At 40.7% G+C, this 12,985-nt stretch overlaps 20 non-coding genes and 3 pseudogenes across 20 annotated transcripts; all 23 read left to right on the plus strand.

The window, feature by feature from the left end:
• The first annotated feature begins 340 nt into the window (after positions 1-340).
• Positions 341-459, plus strand: LOC146010568 (5S ribosomal RNA; annotated as a pseudogene).
• Positions 460-1,257: 798 nt separating this feature from the next.
• Positions 1,258-1,376, plus strand: LOC146014850 (5S ribosomal RNA). The gene has a single exon (XR_014447792.1). It is a non-coding gene; the product is annotated as a 5S ribosomal RNA (ribosomal RNA).
• Positions 1,377-1,721: 345 nt separating this feature from the next.
• LOC146015352 (5S ribosomal RNA) lies at positions 1,722-1,840 on the plus strand. The gene has a single exon (XR_014448277.1). It is a non-coding gene; the product is annotated as a 5S ribosomal RNA (ribosomal RNA).
• A 977-nt stretch (positions 1,841-2,817) lies between these two features.
• On the plus strand, positions 2,818-2,936 carry LOC146013724 (5S ribosomal RNA). Its single transcript, XR_014446693.1, has one exon. It is a non-coding gene; the product is annotated as a 5S ribosomal RNA (ribosomal RNA).
• Positions 2,937-3,281: 345 nt separating this feature from the next.
• On the plus strand, positions 3,282-3,400 carry LOC146010569 (5S ribosomal RNA; annotated as a pseudogene).
• Positions 3,401-4,198: 798 nt separating this feature from the next.
• On the plus strand, positions 4,199-4,317 carry LOC146014851 (5S ribosomal RNA). Its single transcript, XR_014447793.1, has one exon. It is a non-coding gene; the product is annotated as a 5S ribosomal RNA (ribosomal RNA).
• Positions 4,318-4,662: 345 nt separating this feature from the next.
• On the plus strand, positions 4,663-4,781 carry LOC146015353 (5S ribosomal RNA). Its single transcript, XR_014448278.1, has one exon. It is a non-coding gene; the product is annotated as a 5S ribosomal RNA (ribosomal RNA).
• A 977-nt stretch (positions 4,782-5,758) lies between these two features.
• Positions 5,759-5,877, plus strand: LOC146013725 (5S ribosomal RNA). The gene has a single exon (XR_014446694.1). It is a non-coding gene; the product is annotated as a 5S ribosomal RNA (ribosomal RNA).
• A 345-nt stretch (positions 5,878-6,222) lies between these two features.
• On the plus strand, positions 6,223-6,341 carry LOC146015105 (5S ribosomal RNA). The gene has a single exon (XR_014448036.1). It is a non-coding gene; the product is annotated as a 5S ribosomal RNA (ribosomal RNA).
• A 345-nt stretch (positions 6,342-6,686) lies between these two features.
• On the plus strand, positions 6,687-6,805 carry LOC146013726 (5S ribosomal RNA). The gene has a single exon (XR_014446695.1). It is a non-coding gene; the product is annotated as a 5S ribosomal RNA (ribosomal RNA).
• A 345-nt stretch (positions 6,806-7,150) lies between these two features.
• LOC146015430 (5S ribosomal RNA) lies at positions 7,151-7,269 on the plus strand. Its single transcript, XR_014448351.1, has one exon. It is a non-coding gene; the product is annotated as a 5S ribosomal RNA (ribosomal RNA).
• Positions 7,270-7,614: 345 nt separating this feature from the next.
• Positions 7,615-7,733, plus strand: LOC146013727 (5S ribosomal RNA). Its single transcript, XR_014446696.1, has one exon. It is a non-coding gene; the product is annotated as a 5S ribosomal RNA (ribosomal RNA).
• Positions 7,734-8,078: 345 nt separating this feature from the next.
• On the plus strand, positions 8,079-8,197 carry LOC146015629 (5S ribosomal RNA). Its single transcript, XR_014448545.1, has one exon. It is a non-coding gene; the product is annotated as a 5S ribosomal RNA (ribosomal RNA).
• A 346-nt stretch (positions 8,198-8,543) lies between these two features.
• On the plus strand, positions 8,544-8,662 carry LOC146016446 (5S ribosomal RNA). The gene has a single exon (XR_014449339.1). It is a non-coding gene; the product is annotated as a 5S ribosomal RNA (ribosomal RNA).
• Positions 8,663-9,007: 345 nt separating this feature from the next.
• Positions 9,008-9,126, plus strand: LOC146016746 (5S ribosomal RNA). Its single transcript, XR_014449626.1, has one exon. It is a non-coding gene; the product is annotated as a 5S ribosomal RNA (ribosomal RNA).
• Positions 9,127-9,471: 345 nt separating this feature from the next.
• On the plus strand, positions 9,472-9,590 carry LOC146016931 (5S ribosomal RNA). The gene has a single exon (XR_014449810.1). It is a non-coding gene; the product is annotated as a 5S ribosomal RNA (ribosomal RNA).
• Positions 9,591-9,935: 345 nt separating this feature from the next.
• LOC146017385 (5S ribosomal RNA) lies at positions 9,936-10,054 on the plus strand. The gene has a single exon (XR_014450260.1). It is a non-coding gene; the product is annotated as a 5S ribosomal RNA (ribosomal RNA).
• A 345-nt stretch (positions 10,055-10,399) lies between these two features.
• On the plus strand, positions 10,400-10,518 carry LOC146017314 (5S ribosomal RNA). The gene has a single exon (XR_014450192.1). It is a non-coding gene; the product is annotated as a 5S ribosomal RNA (ribosomal RNA).
• Positions 10,519-10,863: 345 nt separating this feature from the next.
• LOC146015342 (5S ribosomal RNA) lies at positions 10,864-10,982 on the plus strand. The gene has a single exon (XR_014448267.1). It is a non-coding gene; the product is annotated as a 5S ribosomal RNA (ribosomal RNA).
• A 345-nt stretch (positions 10,983-11,327) lies between these two features.
• Positions 11,328-11,446, plus strand: LOC146015745 (5S ribosomal RNA). Its single transcript, XR_014448657.1, has one exon. It is a non-coding gene; the product is annotated as a 5S ribosomal RNA (ribosomal RNA).
• A 345-nt stretch (positions 11,447-11,791) lies between these two features.
• LOC146011231 (5S ribosomal RNA) lies at positions 11,792-11,910 on the plus strand (annotated as a pseudogene).
• Positions 11,911-12,256: 346 nt separating this feature from the next.
• Positions 12,257-12,375, plus strand: LOC146015431 (5S ribosomal RNA). The gene has a single exon (XR_014448352.1). It is a non-coding gene; the product is annotated as a 5S ribosomal RNA (ribosomal RNA).
• A 345-nt stretch (positions 12,376-12,720) lies between these two features.
• LOC146013729 (5S ribosomal RNA) lies at positions 12,721-12,839 on the plus strand. The gene has a single exon (XR_014446698.1). It is a non-coding gene; the product is annotated as a 5S ribosomal RNA (ribosomal RNA).
• The last annotated feature ends 146 nt before the right edge of the window (positions 12,840-12,985 follow it).

The following is a 12,985-nucleotide window of genomic DNA, read 5'->3' on the forward strand; positions in this document are numbered from 1 at the left end:
ACATTACTGGCAAATTGTTTTTATTCTCTAGCTATTTAAATAGGAAACTTTATCTTTTTATTGCCAGCACAGACATTTGGAAGAGGTCAAACAGACACAATAGCCATCACCTAAAGACTTACCAAACTGTTTAGGCCCAATTCCAACTGCTTTTGGCAGCTAAACAGTGTTGAGCCTCTTTAGTAGTTTAATTTAAGACCCTCTGCTAATATCATGTCCTGTAGGTCTTTTTACATTACCAACACATGATTTTTTTCAGTAAGCCAATACAGTTAGGAAACTTTTTTATTAGCTTACCTGGTGATAGAAGTAGAAGAGGGCAAAAAAGTGCCTGTATCTCAACTACAGCCATACCACATTGGATAGGCCCAATCTCGTCTGATCTTGGAAGCTAAGTAGTGTTGGGTCTGGTTAGTACTTGGGTGGGAGACCACATGGGAACACCAGGTGCTGTAGGTTTTTTCACATTACAGGCAAATTGTTTTTATTCTCTAGCTATTTAAATTGGAAACTTTTTCTTTTTATTGCCAGCACAGACATTTGGAAGAGGTCAAACAGACACAATAGCCATCACCTAAAGACTTACCAAACTGTTTAGGCCCAATTCCAACTGCTTTTGGCAGCTAAACAGTGTTGAGCCTCTTTAGTAGTTTAATTTAAGACCCCCTGCTAATATCATGTCCTGTAGGTCTTTTTACATTACCAACACATGATTTTTTTCAGTAAGCCAATACAGTTAGGAAACTTTTTTATTAGCTTACCTGGTGATAGAAGTAGAAGAGGGCAAAAAAGTGCCTGTGTCTCAACTACAGCCATACCACATTGGATAGGCCCAATCTCATCTGATCTTGGAAGCTAAGAAGTGTTGGGCTTGGGTGGGAGACCACATGGGAATACCAGGTGCTGTAGGTTTTTTCACATTACAGGCAAATTGTTTTTATTCTCTAGCTATTTAAATTGAAAACTTTTTCTTTTTATTGCCAGTACAGACATTTGGAAGAGGTCAAACAGACACAATAGCCATCACCTAAAGACTTACCACACTGTTTAGGCCCAATTCCAACTGCTTTTGGCAGCGAAACAGTGTTGGGCCTCTTTAGTAGTTTAATTTAAGACTCCCTGCTAATATCATGTCCTGTAGGTCTTTTTACATTACCAACACATGATTTTTTTCAGTAAGCCAATACAGTTAGGAAACTTTTTTATTAGCTTACCTGGTGATAGAAGTAGAAGAGGGCAAAAAAGTGCCTGTATCTCACCTACAGCCATACCACATTGGATAGGCCCAATCTCGTCTGATCTTGGAAGCTAAGCAGTGTTGGGCCTGGTTAGTACTTGGGTGGGAGACCACATGGGAACACCAGGTGCTGTAGTTTTTTTCACATTACAGTCAAATTGTTTTTATTCTCTAGCTATTTAAATTGGAAACTTTTTCTTTTTATTGCCAGTACAGACATTTGGAAGAGGTCAAACAGACACAATAGCCATCACCTAAAGACTTGCCACACTGTTAAGGCCCAATTCCAACTGCTTTTGGCAGCTAAACAGTGTTGAGCCTGTTTAGTAGTTTAATTTAAGACCCCCTGCTAATATCATGTCCTGTAGGTCTTTTTACTATACCAACACATGATTTTTTTGAGTAAGCCAATACAGAGTGGAAACTTTTGTATTAGCTTACCTGGTGATAGAAGTAGAAGAGGGCAAAAAAGTGCCTGTATCTCACCTACAGCCATACCACATTGGATAGGCCCAATCTCATCTGATCTTGGAAGCTAAGCAGTGTTGGGCCTGGTTAGTACTTGGGTGGGAGACCACCTGGGAACGCCAGGTGCTGTAAGTTTTTTCACATTACTGGCAAATTGTTTTTATTCTCTAGCTATTTATATTGGAAACTTTTTCTTTTTATTGCCAGCACAGACATTTGGAAGAGGTCAAACAGACACACTAGCCATCACCTAAAGACTTACCACACTGTTTCGGCTCAATTCCAACTGCTTTTGGCAGCTAAACAGGGTACTTATGTAGTATCTGGGCTGCCGATTTTTTGATTGTATGCCTTAAGTTAAGGCATACAATCAGATGCGATGCGATGCGATATCGCATCGCATCGCATACGACCATGCGATGCGATGCGATGACCCGATTTTTCCATAGGATTCAATGTTAAAATGGACTGAGTCCATTTTAACATGGAATTCAATGGGAAAAAGGGGTCATTTTCATACCCCTACTATCCAAGTGGGCATGGAGTTGGATATAAACCTGTGGCGAGCGTAGCGAGCCACCGAGCCCGAAGCGTGGCGAGCGAAGCGAGCCCCGCGAGGGGACGGTATTCTGTGTCCCCTCGCGGGGCTCGCTACGCTCGCCACGCTTCGGGCTCGGTGGCTCGCTACGCTCGCCACAGGTTTATATCCAACTCCATGCCCACTTGGATAGTAGGGGTATGAAAAGGACCCCTTTTCCCATTGAATTCTATGTTAAAATGGACAGAGTCCATTTTAACATTGAATCCTATGGAAAAATCGGGTCCATCGCATCGCATCGCATCGCATCGCATCGCATGCGATATGGTCGGGTGCGATGCGATGCGATGGACCCGATTTCAAAATCGGCAGCCCAGTTACTACATAAGTACCCTAAACAGTGTTGAGCCTCTTTTGTAGTTTAATTTAAGACCCCCTGCTAATATCATGTCCTGTAGGTCTTTTTACATTACCAACACATGATTTTTTTCAGTAAGCCAATACGGTTAGGAAACTTTTGTATTAGCTTACCTGGTGATAGAAGTAGAAGAGGGCAAAAAAGTGCCTGTATCTCACCTACAGCCATACCACATTGGATAGGCCCAATCTCGTCTGATCTTGGAAGCTAAGCAGTGTTGGGCCTGGTTAGTACTTGGGTGGGAGACCACATGGGAACACCAGGTGCTGTAGGTTTTTTCACATTACTGGCAAATTGTTTTTATTCTCTAGCTATTTAAATTGGAAACTTTTTCTTTTTATTGCCAGTACAGACATTTGGAAGAGGTCAAACAGACACAATAGCCATCACCTAAAGACTTACCAAACTGTTTAGGCCCAATTCCAACTGCTTTTGGCAGCTAAACAGTGTTGAGCCTCTTTAGTAGTTTAATTTAAGACCCTCTGCTAATATCATGTCCTGTAGGTCTTTTTACATTACCAACACATGATTTTTTTCAGTAAGCCAATACAGTTAGGAAACTTTTTTATTAGCTTACCTGGTGATAGAAGTAGAAGAGGGCAAAAAAGTGCCTGTATCTCAACTACAGCCATACCACATTGGATAGGCCCAATCTCGTCTGATCTTGGAAGCTAAGTAGTGTTGGGTCTGGTTAGTACTTGGGTGGGAGACCACATGGGAACACCAGGTGCTGTAGGTTTTTTCACATTACAGGCAAATTGTTTTTATTCTCTAGCTATTTAAATTGGAAACTTTTTCTTTTTATTGCCAGCACAGACATTTGGAAGAGGTCAAACAGACACAATAGCCATCACCTAAAGACTTACCAAACTGTTTAGGCCCAATTCCAACTGCTTTTGGCAGCTAAACAGTGTTGAGCCTCTTTAGTAGTTTAATTTAAGACCCCCTGCTAATATCATGTCCTGTAGGTCTTTTTACATTACCAACACATGATTTTTTTCAGTAAGCCAATACAGTTAGGAAACTTTTTTATTAGCTTACCTGGTGATAGAAGTAGAAGAGGGCAAAAAAGTGCCTGTGTCTCAACTACAGCCATACCACATTGGATAGGCCCAATCTCATCTGATCTTGGAAGCTAAGAAGTGTTGGGCTTGGGTGGGAGACCACATGGGAATACCAGGTGCTGTAGGTTTTTTCACATTACAGGCAAATTGTTTTTATTCTCTAGCTATTTAAATTGAAAACTTTTTCTTTTTATTGCCAGTACAGACATTTGGAAGAGGTCAAACAGACACAATAGCCATCACCTAAAGACTTACCACACTGTTTAGGCCCAATTCCAACTGCTTTTGGCAGCGAAACAGTGTTGGGCCTCTTTAGTAGTTTAATTTAAGACTCCCTGCTAATATCATGTCCTGTAGGTCTTTTTACATTACCAACACATGATTTTTTTCAGTAAGCCAATACAGTTAGGAAACTTTTTTATTAGCTTACCTGGTGATAGAAGTAGAAGAGGGCAAAAAAGTGCCTGTATCTCACCTACAGCCATACCACATTGGATAGGCCCAATCTCGTCTGATCTTGGAAGCTAAGCAGTGTTGGGCCTGGTTAGTACTTGGGTGGGAGACCACATGGGAACACCAGGTGCTGTAGTTTTTTTCACATTACAGTCAAATTGTTTTTATTCTCTAGCTATTTAAATTGGAAACTTTTTCTTTTTATTGCCAGTACAGACATTTGGAAGAGGTCAAACAGACACAATAGCCATCACCTAAAGACTTGCCACACTGTTAAGGCCCAATTCCAACTGCTTTTGGCAGCTAAACAGTGTTGAGCCTGTTTAGTAGTTTAATTTAAGACCCCCTGCTAATATCATGTCCTGTAGGTCTTTTTACTATACCAACACATGATTTTTTTGAGTAAGCCAATACAGAGTGGAAACTTTTGTATTAGCTTACCTGGTGATAGAAGTAGAAGAGGGCAAAAAAGTGCCTGTATCTCACCTACAGCCATACCACATTGGATAGGCCCAATCTCATCTGATCTTGGAAGCTAAGCAGTGTTGGGCCTGGTTAGTACTTGGGTGGGAGACCACCTGGGAACGCCAGGTGCTGTAAGTTTTTTCACATTACTGGCAAATTGTTTTTATTCTCTAGCTATTTATATTGGAAACTTTTTCTTTTTATTGCCAGCACAGACATTTGGAAGAGGTCAAACAGACACACTAGCCATCACCTAAAGACTTACCACACTGTTTCGGCTCAATTCCAACTGCTTTTGGCAGCTAAACAGGGTACTTATGTAGTATCTGGGCTGCCGATTTTTTGATTGTATGCCTTAAGTTAAGGCATACAATCAGATGCGATGCGATGCGATATCGCATCGCATCGCATACGACCATGCGATGCGATGCGATGACCCGATTTTTCCATAGGATTCAATGTTAAAATGGACTGAGTCCATTTTAACATGGAATTCAATGGGAAAAAGGGGTCATTTTCATACCCCTACTATCCAAGTGGGCATGGAGTTGGATATAAACCTGTGGCGAGCGTAGCGAGCCACCGAGCCCGAAGCGTGGCGAGCGAAGCGAGCCCCGCGAGGGGACGGTATTCTGTGTCCCCTCGCGGGGCTCGCTACGCTCGCCACGCTTCGGGCTCGGTGGCTCGCTACGCTCGCCACAGGTTTATATCCAACTCCATGCCCACTTGGATAGTAGGGGTATGAAAAGGACCCCTTTTCCCATTGAATTCTATGTTAAAATGGACAGAGTCCATTTTAACATTGAATCCTATGGAAAAATCGGGTCCATCGCATCGCATCGCATCGCATCGCATCGCATGCGATATGGTCGGGTGCGATGCGATGCGATGGACCCGATTTCAAAATCGGCAGCCCAGTTACTACATAAGTACCCTAAACAGTGTTGAGCCTCTTTTGTAGTTTAATTTAAGACCCCCTGCTAATATCATGTCCTGTAGGTCTTTTTACATTACCAACACATGATTTTTTTCAGTAAGCCAATACGGTTAGGAAACTTTTGTATTAGCTTACCTGGTGATAGAAGTAGAAGAGGGCAAAAAAGTGCCTGTATCTCACCTACAGCCATACCACATTGGATAGGCCCAATCTCGTCTGATCTTGGAAGCTAAGCAGTGTTGGGCCTGGTTAGTACTTGGGTGGGAGACCACATGGGAACACCAGGTGCTGTAGGTTTTTTCACATTACTGGCAAATTGTTTTTATTCTCTAGCTATTTAAATTGGAAACTTTTTCTTTTTATTGCCAGTACAGACATTTGGAAGAGGTCAAACAGACATAATAGCCATCACCTAAAGACTTACCACACTGTTTAGGCCCAATTCCAACTGCTTTTGGCAGCTAAACAGTGTTGAGCCTCTTTAGTAGTTTAATTTAAGACCCCCTGCTAATATCATGTCCTGTAGGTCTTTTTACTTTACCAACACATGATTTTTTTCAGTAAGCCAATACAGTTAGGAAACTTTTGTATTAGCTTACCTGGTGATAGAAGTAGAAGAGGGCAAAAAAGTGCCTGTATCTCACCTACAGCCATACCACATTGGATAGGCCCAATCTCGTCTGATCTTGGAAGCTAAGCAGTGTTGGGCCTGGTTAGTACTTGGGTGGGAGACCACCTGGGAACACCAGGTGCTGTAAGTTTTTTCACATTACTGGCAAATTGTTTTTATTCTCTAGCTATTTATATTGGAAACTTTTTCTTTTTATTGCCAGCACAGACATTTGGAAGAGGTCAAACAGACACACTAGCCATCACCTAAAGACTTACCACACTGTTTCGGCTCAATTCCAACTGCTTTTGGCAGCTAAACAGTGTTGAGCCTCTTTTGTAGTTTAATTTAAGACCCCCTGCTAATATCATGTCCTGTAGGTCTTTTTACATTACCAACACATGATTTTTTTCAGTAAGCCAATACAGTTAGGAAACTTTTGTATTAGCTTACCTGGTGATAGAAGTAGAAGAGGGCAAAAAAGTGCCTGTATCTCACCTACAGCCATACCACATTGGATAGGCCCAATCTCGTCTGATCTTGGAAGCTAAGCAGTGTTGGGCCTGGTTAGTACTTGGGTGGGAGACCACATGGGAACACCAGGTGCTGTAGGTTTTTTCACATTACTGGCAAATTGTTTTTATTCTCTAGCTATTTAAATTGGAAACTTTTTCTTTTTATTGCCAGTACAGACATTTGGAAGAGGTCAAACAGACATAATAGCCATCACCTAAAGACTTACCACACTGTTTAGGCCCAATTCCAACTTCTTTTGGCAGCTAAACAGTGTTGAGCCTCTTTAGTAGTTTAATTTAAGACCCCCTGCTAATATCATGTCCTGTAGGTCTTTTTACATTACCAACACATGATTTTTTTCAGTAAGCCAATACAGTTAGGAAACTTTTTTATTAGCTTACCTGGTGATAGAAGTAGAAGTGGGCAAAAAAGTGCCTGTATTTCACCTACAGCCATACCACATTGGATAGGCCCAATCTTGTCTGATCTTGGAAACTAAGCAGTGTTGGGCCTGGTTAGTACTTGGGTGGGAGACCACCTGGGAACACCAGGTGCTGTAGGTTTTTTCACATTACTGGCAAATTGTTTTTATTCTCTAGCTATTTAAATTGGAAACTTTTTCTTTTTCTTGCCAGCACAGACATTTGGAAGAGGTCAAACAGACACAATAGCCATCACCTAAAGACTTACCACACTGTTTAGGCTCAATTCCAACTGCTTTTTGCAGCTAAACAGTGTTGAGCCTCTTTTGTAGTTTAATTTAAGACCCCCTGCTAATATCATGTCCTGTAGGTCTTTTTACATTACCAACACATGATTTTTTTCAGTAAGCCAATACAGTTAGGAAACTTTTGTATTAGCTTACCTGGTGATAGAAGTAGAAGAGGGCAAAAAAGTGCTTTTAACTCACCTACAGCCATACCACATTGGATAGGCCCAATCTCGTCTGATCTTGGAAGCTAAGCAGTGTTGGGCCTGGTTAGTACTTGGGTGGGAGACCACATGGGAACACCAGGTGCTGTAGGTTTTTTCACATTACTGGCAAATTGTTTTTATTCTCTAGCTATTTAAATTTGAAACTTTTTCTTTTTATTGCCAGTACAGACATTTGGAAGAGGTCAAACAGACACAATAGCCATCACCTAAAGACTTACCACACTGTTTAGGCCCAATTCCCACTGCTTTTGGCAGCTAAACAGTGTTGAGCCTCTTTAGTAGTTTAATTTAAGACCCCCTGCTAATAGCATGTCCTGTAGGTCTTTTTACATTACCAACACATGATTTTTTTCAGTAAGCCAATACAGTTAGGAAACTTTTTTATTAGCTTACCTGGTGATAGAAGTAGAAGAGGGCAAAAAAGTGCCTGTATCTCACCTACAGCCATACCACATTGGATAGGCCCAATCTCGTCTGATCTTGGAATCTAAGCAGTGTTGGGCCTGGTTAGTACTTGGGTGGGAGACCACATGGGAACACCAGGTGCTGTAGGTTTTTTCACATTACAGGCAAATTGTTTTTATTCTCTAGCTATTTAAATTGGAAACTTTTTCTTTTTATTGCCAGTACAGACATTTGGAAGAGGTCAAACAGACACAATAGCCATCACCTAAAGACTTACCACACTGTTTAGGCCCAATTCTAACTGCATTTGGCAGCTAAACAGTGTTGAGCCTGTTTAGTAGTTTAATTTAAGACCCCCTGCTAATATCATGTCCTGTAGGTCTTTTTACATTACCAACACATGATTTTTTTTAAGTAAGCCAATACAGTTAGGAAACTTTTTTATTAGCTTACCTGGTGATAGAAGTAGAAGAGGGCAAAAAAGTGAACTTAACTCACCTACAGCCATACCACATTGGATAGGCCCAATCTTGTCTGATCTTGGAAGCTAAGCATTGTTGGGCCTGGTTAGTACTTGGGTGGGAGACCACATGGGAACACCAGGTGCTGTAGGTTTTTTCACATTACTGGCAAATTGTTTTTATTCTCTAGCTATTTAAATAGGAAACTTTTTCTTTTTATTGCCAGCACAGACATTTGGAAGAGGTCAAACAGACACAATAGCCATCACCTAAAGACTTACCACACAGTTTAGGCCCAATTCCAACTGCTTTTGGCAGCTAAACAGTGTTGAGCCTCTTTAGTAGTTTAATTTAAGACCCCCTGCTAATATCATGTCCTGTAGGTCTTTTTACATTACCAACACATGATTTTTTTCAGTAAGCCAATACAGTTAGGAAACTTTTTTATTAGCTTACCTGGTGATAGAAGTAGAAGAGGGCAAAAAAGTGCCTGTATTTCACCTACAGCCATACCACATTGGATAAGCCCAATCTCGTCTGTTCTTGGAAGCTAAGCAGTGTTGGGCCTGGTTAGTACTTGGGTGGGAGACCACATGGGAACACCAGGTGCTGTAGGGTTTTTCACATTACTGGCAAATTGTTTTTATTCTCTAGCTATTTAAATAGGAAACTTTATCTTTTTATTGCCAGCACAGACATTTGGAAGAGGTCAAACAGACACAATAGCCATCACCTAAAGACTTACCAAACTGTTTAGGCCCAATTCCAACTGCTTTTGGCAGCTAAACAGTGTTGAGCCTCTTTAGTAGTTTAATTTAAGACCCCCTGCTAATATAATGTCCTGTAGGTCTTTTTACATTACCAACACATGATTTTTTTCAGTAAGCCAATACAGTTAGGAAACTTTTGTATTAGCTTACCTGGTGATAGAAGTAGAATAGGGCAAAAAAGTGGCTTTAACTCACCTACAGCCATACCACATTGGATAGGCCCAATCTCGACTGATCTTGGAAGCTAAGCAGTGTTGGGCCTGTTTAGTACTTGGGTGGGAGACCACATGGGAACACCAGGTGCTGTAGGTTTTTTCACATTTCAGGCAAATTGTTTTTATTCTCTAGCTATTTAAATTGGAAACTTTTTATTTTTATTGCCAGTACAAACATTTGGAAGAGGTCAAACAGACACAATAGCAATCACCTAAAGACTTACCACACTGTTTAGGCCCAATTCCAACTGCTTTTGGCAGCTAAACAGTGTTGGGCCTCTTTAGTAGTTTAATTTAAGACTCCCTGCTAATATCATGTCCTGTAGGTCTTTTTACATTACCAACACATGATTTTTTTCAGTAAGCCAATACAGTTAGGTTACTTTTTTATTAGCTTACCTGGTGATAGAAGTAGAAGAGGGCAAAAAAGTGCCTGCATCTCACCTACAGCCATACCACATTGGATAGGCCCAATCTCGTCTGATCTTGGAAGCTAAGCAGTGTTGGGCCTGGTTGGTACTTGGGTGGGAGACCACATGGGAACACCAGGTGATGTAGGTTTTTTCACATTACAGGCAAATTGTTTTTATTCTCTAGCTATTTAAATTGGAAACTTTTTCTTTTTATTGCCAGTACAGACATTTGGAAGAGGTCAAACAGACACAATAGCCATCACCTAAAGACTTACCACACTGTTTAGGCCCAATTCCAACTGCTTTTGGCAGCTAAACAGTGTTGAGCCTGTTTAGTAGTTTAATTTAGGACCCCCTGCTAATATCATGTCCTGTAGGTCTTTTTACATTACCAACACATGATTTTTTTCAGTAAGCCAATACAGTTAGGAAACTTTTTTATTAGCTTACCTCGTGATAGAAGTAGAAGAGGGCAAAAAAGTGCCTGTATCTCACCTACAGCCATACTACATTGGATAGGCCCAATCTCGCCTGATCTTGGAAGCTAAGCAATGTTGGGCCTGGTTAGTACTTGTGTGGGAGACCACCTGGGAACACCAGGTGCTGTAGGTTTTTTCACATTACTGGCAAATTGTTTTTATTCTCTAGCTATTTAAATTGGAAACTTTTTCTTTTTATTGCCAGCACAGACATTTGGAAGAGGTCAAGCAGACACAATAGCCATCACCTAAAGACTTACCACACTGTTTAGGCTCAATTCTAACTGCTTTTGGCAGCTAAACAGTGTTGAGCCTCTTTAGTAGTTTAATTTAAGACCCCCTGCTAATATCATGTCCTGTAGGTCTTTTTACATTACCAACACATGATTTTTTTCAGTAAGCCAATACAGTTAGGAAACTTTTGTATTAGCTTACCTGGTGATAGAAGTAGAAGAGGGCAAAAAAGTGCTTTTAACTCACCTACAGCCATACCACATTGGATAGGCCCAATCTCGTCTGATCTTGGAAGCTAAGCAGTGTTGGGCCTGGTTAGTATTTGGGTGGGAGACCACATGGGAACACCAGGTGCTGTAGGTTTTTTCACATTACTGGCAAATTGTTTTTATTCTCTAGCTATTTCAATTTGAAACTTTTTCTTTTTATTGCCAGTACAGACATTTGGAAGAGGTCAAACAGACACAATAGCCATTACCTAAAGACTTACCACACTGTTTAGGCCCAATTCCAACTGCTTTTGGCAGCTAAACAGTGTTGAGCCTCTTTAGTAGTTTAATTTAAGACCCCCTGCTAATATCATGTCCTGTAGGTCTTTTTACATTACCAACACATGATTTTTTTCAGTAAGCCAATACAGTTAGGAAACTTTTTTATTAGCTTACCTTGTGATAGAAGTAGAAGAGGGCAAAAAAGTGCCTGTATCTCACCTACAGCCATACCACATTGGATAGGCCCAATCTCGTCTGATCTTGGAATCTAAGCAGTGTTGGGCCTGGTTAGTACTTGGGTGGGAGACCACATGGGAACACCAGGTGCTGTAGGTTTTTTCACATTACAGGCAAATTGTTTTTATTCTCTAGCTATTTAAATTGGAAACTTTTTCTTTTTATTGCCAGTACAGACATTTGGAAGAGGTCAAACAGACACAATAGCCATCACCTAAAGACTTACCACACTGTTTAGGCACAATTCCAACTGCTTTTGGCAGCTAAACAGTGTTGAGCCTCTTTTGTAGTTTAATTTAAAACCCCCTGCTAATATCATGTCCTGTAGGTCTTTTTACATTACCAACACATGATTTTTTTCAGTAAGCCAATACAGTTAGGAAACTTTTTTATTAGCTTACCTTGTGATAGAAGTAGAAGAGGGCAAAAAAGTGTCTGTATCTCAACTACAGTCATACCACATTGGATAGGCCCAATCTCGTCTGATCTTGGAAGCTAAGCAGTGTTGGGCGTAGTTAGTACTTGGGTGGGAGACCACATGGGAACACCAGGTGCTGTAGGTTTTTTCACATTACAGGCAAATTGTTTTTATTCTCTAGCTATTTAAATTGGAAACTTTTTCTTTTTATTGCCAGTACAGACATTTGGAAGAGGTCAAACAGACACAATAGCCATCACCTAAAGACTTACCACACTGTTTAGGCCCAATTCCAACTGCTTTTGGCAGCTAAACAGTGTTGAGCCTGTTTAGTAGTTTAATTTAAGACCCCCTGCTAATATCATGTCCTGTAGGACTTTTTACATTACCAACACATGATTTTTTTTAAGTAAGCCAATACAGTTAGGAAACTTTTTTATTAGCATACCTGGTGATAGAAGTAGAAGTGGGCAAAAAAGTGCCTGTATTTCACCTACAGCCATACCACATTGGATAGGCCCAATCTTGTCTGATCTTGGAAACTAAGCAGTGTTGGGCCTGGTTAGTACTTGGGTGGGAGACCACCTGGGAACACCAGGTGCTGTAGGTTTTTTCACATTACTGGCAAATTGTTTTTATTCTCTAGCTATTTAAATTGGAAACTTTTTCTTTTTCTTGCCAGCACAGACATTTGGAAGAGGTCAAACAGACACAATAGCCATCACCTAAAGACTTACCACACTGTTTAGGCTCAATTCCAACTGCTTTTTGCAGCTAAACAGTGTTGAGCCTCTTTTGTAGTTTAATTTAAGACCCCCTGCTAATATCATGTCCTCTAGGTCTTTTTACATTACCAACACATGATTTTTTTCAGTAAGCCAATACAGTTAGGAAACTTTTGTATTAGCTTACCTGGTGATAGAAGTAGAAGAGGGCAAAAAAGTGCTTTTAACTCACCTACAGCCATACCACATTGGATAGGCCCAATCTCGTCTGATCTTGGAAGCTAAGCAGTGTTGGGCCTGGTTAGTACTTGGGTGGGAGACCACATGGGAACACCAGGTGCTGTAGGTTTTTTCACATTACTGGCAAATTGTTTTTATTCTCTAGCTATTTCAATTTGAAACTTTTTCTTTTTATTGCCAGTACAGACATTTGGAAGAGGTCAAACAGACACAATAGCCATCACCTAAAGACTTACCACACTGTTTAGGCCCAAT

The sequence above is a fragment of the Crinia signifera genome, chromosome 6, assembly GCF_055691185.1.
Source record: "Crinia signifera chromosome 6, ASM5569118v1, whole genome shotgun sequence".
Classification (NCBI taxonomy): domain Eukaryota; kingdom Metazoa; phylum Chordata; class Amphibia; order Anura; family Myobatrachidae; genus Crinia; species Crinia signifera.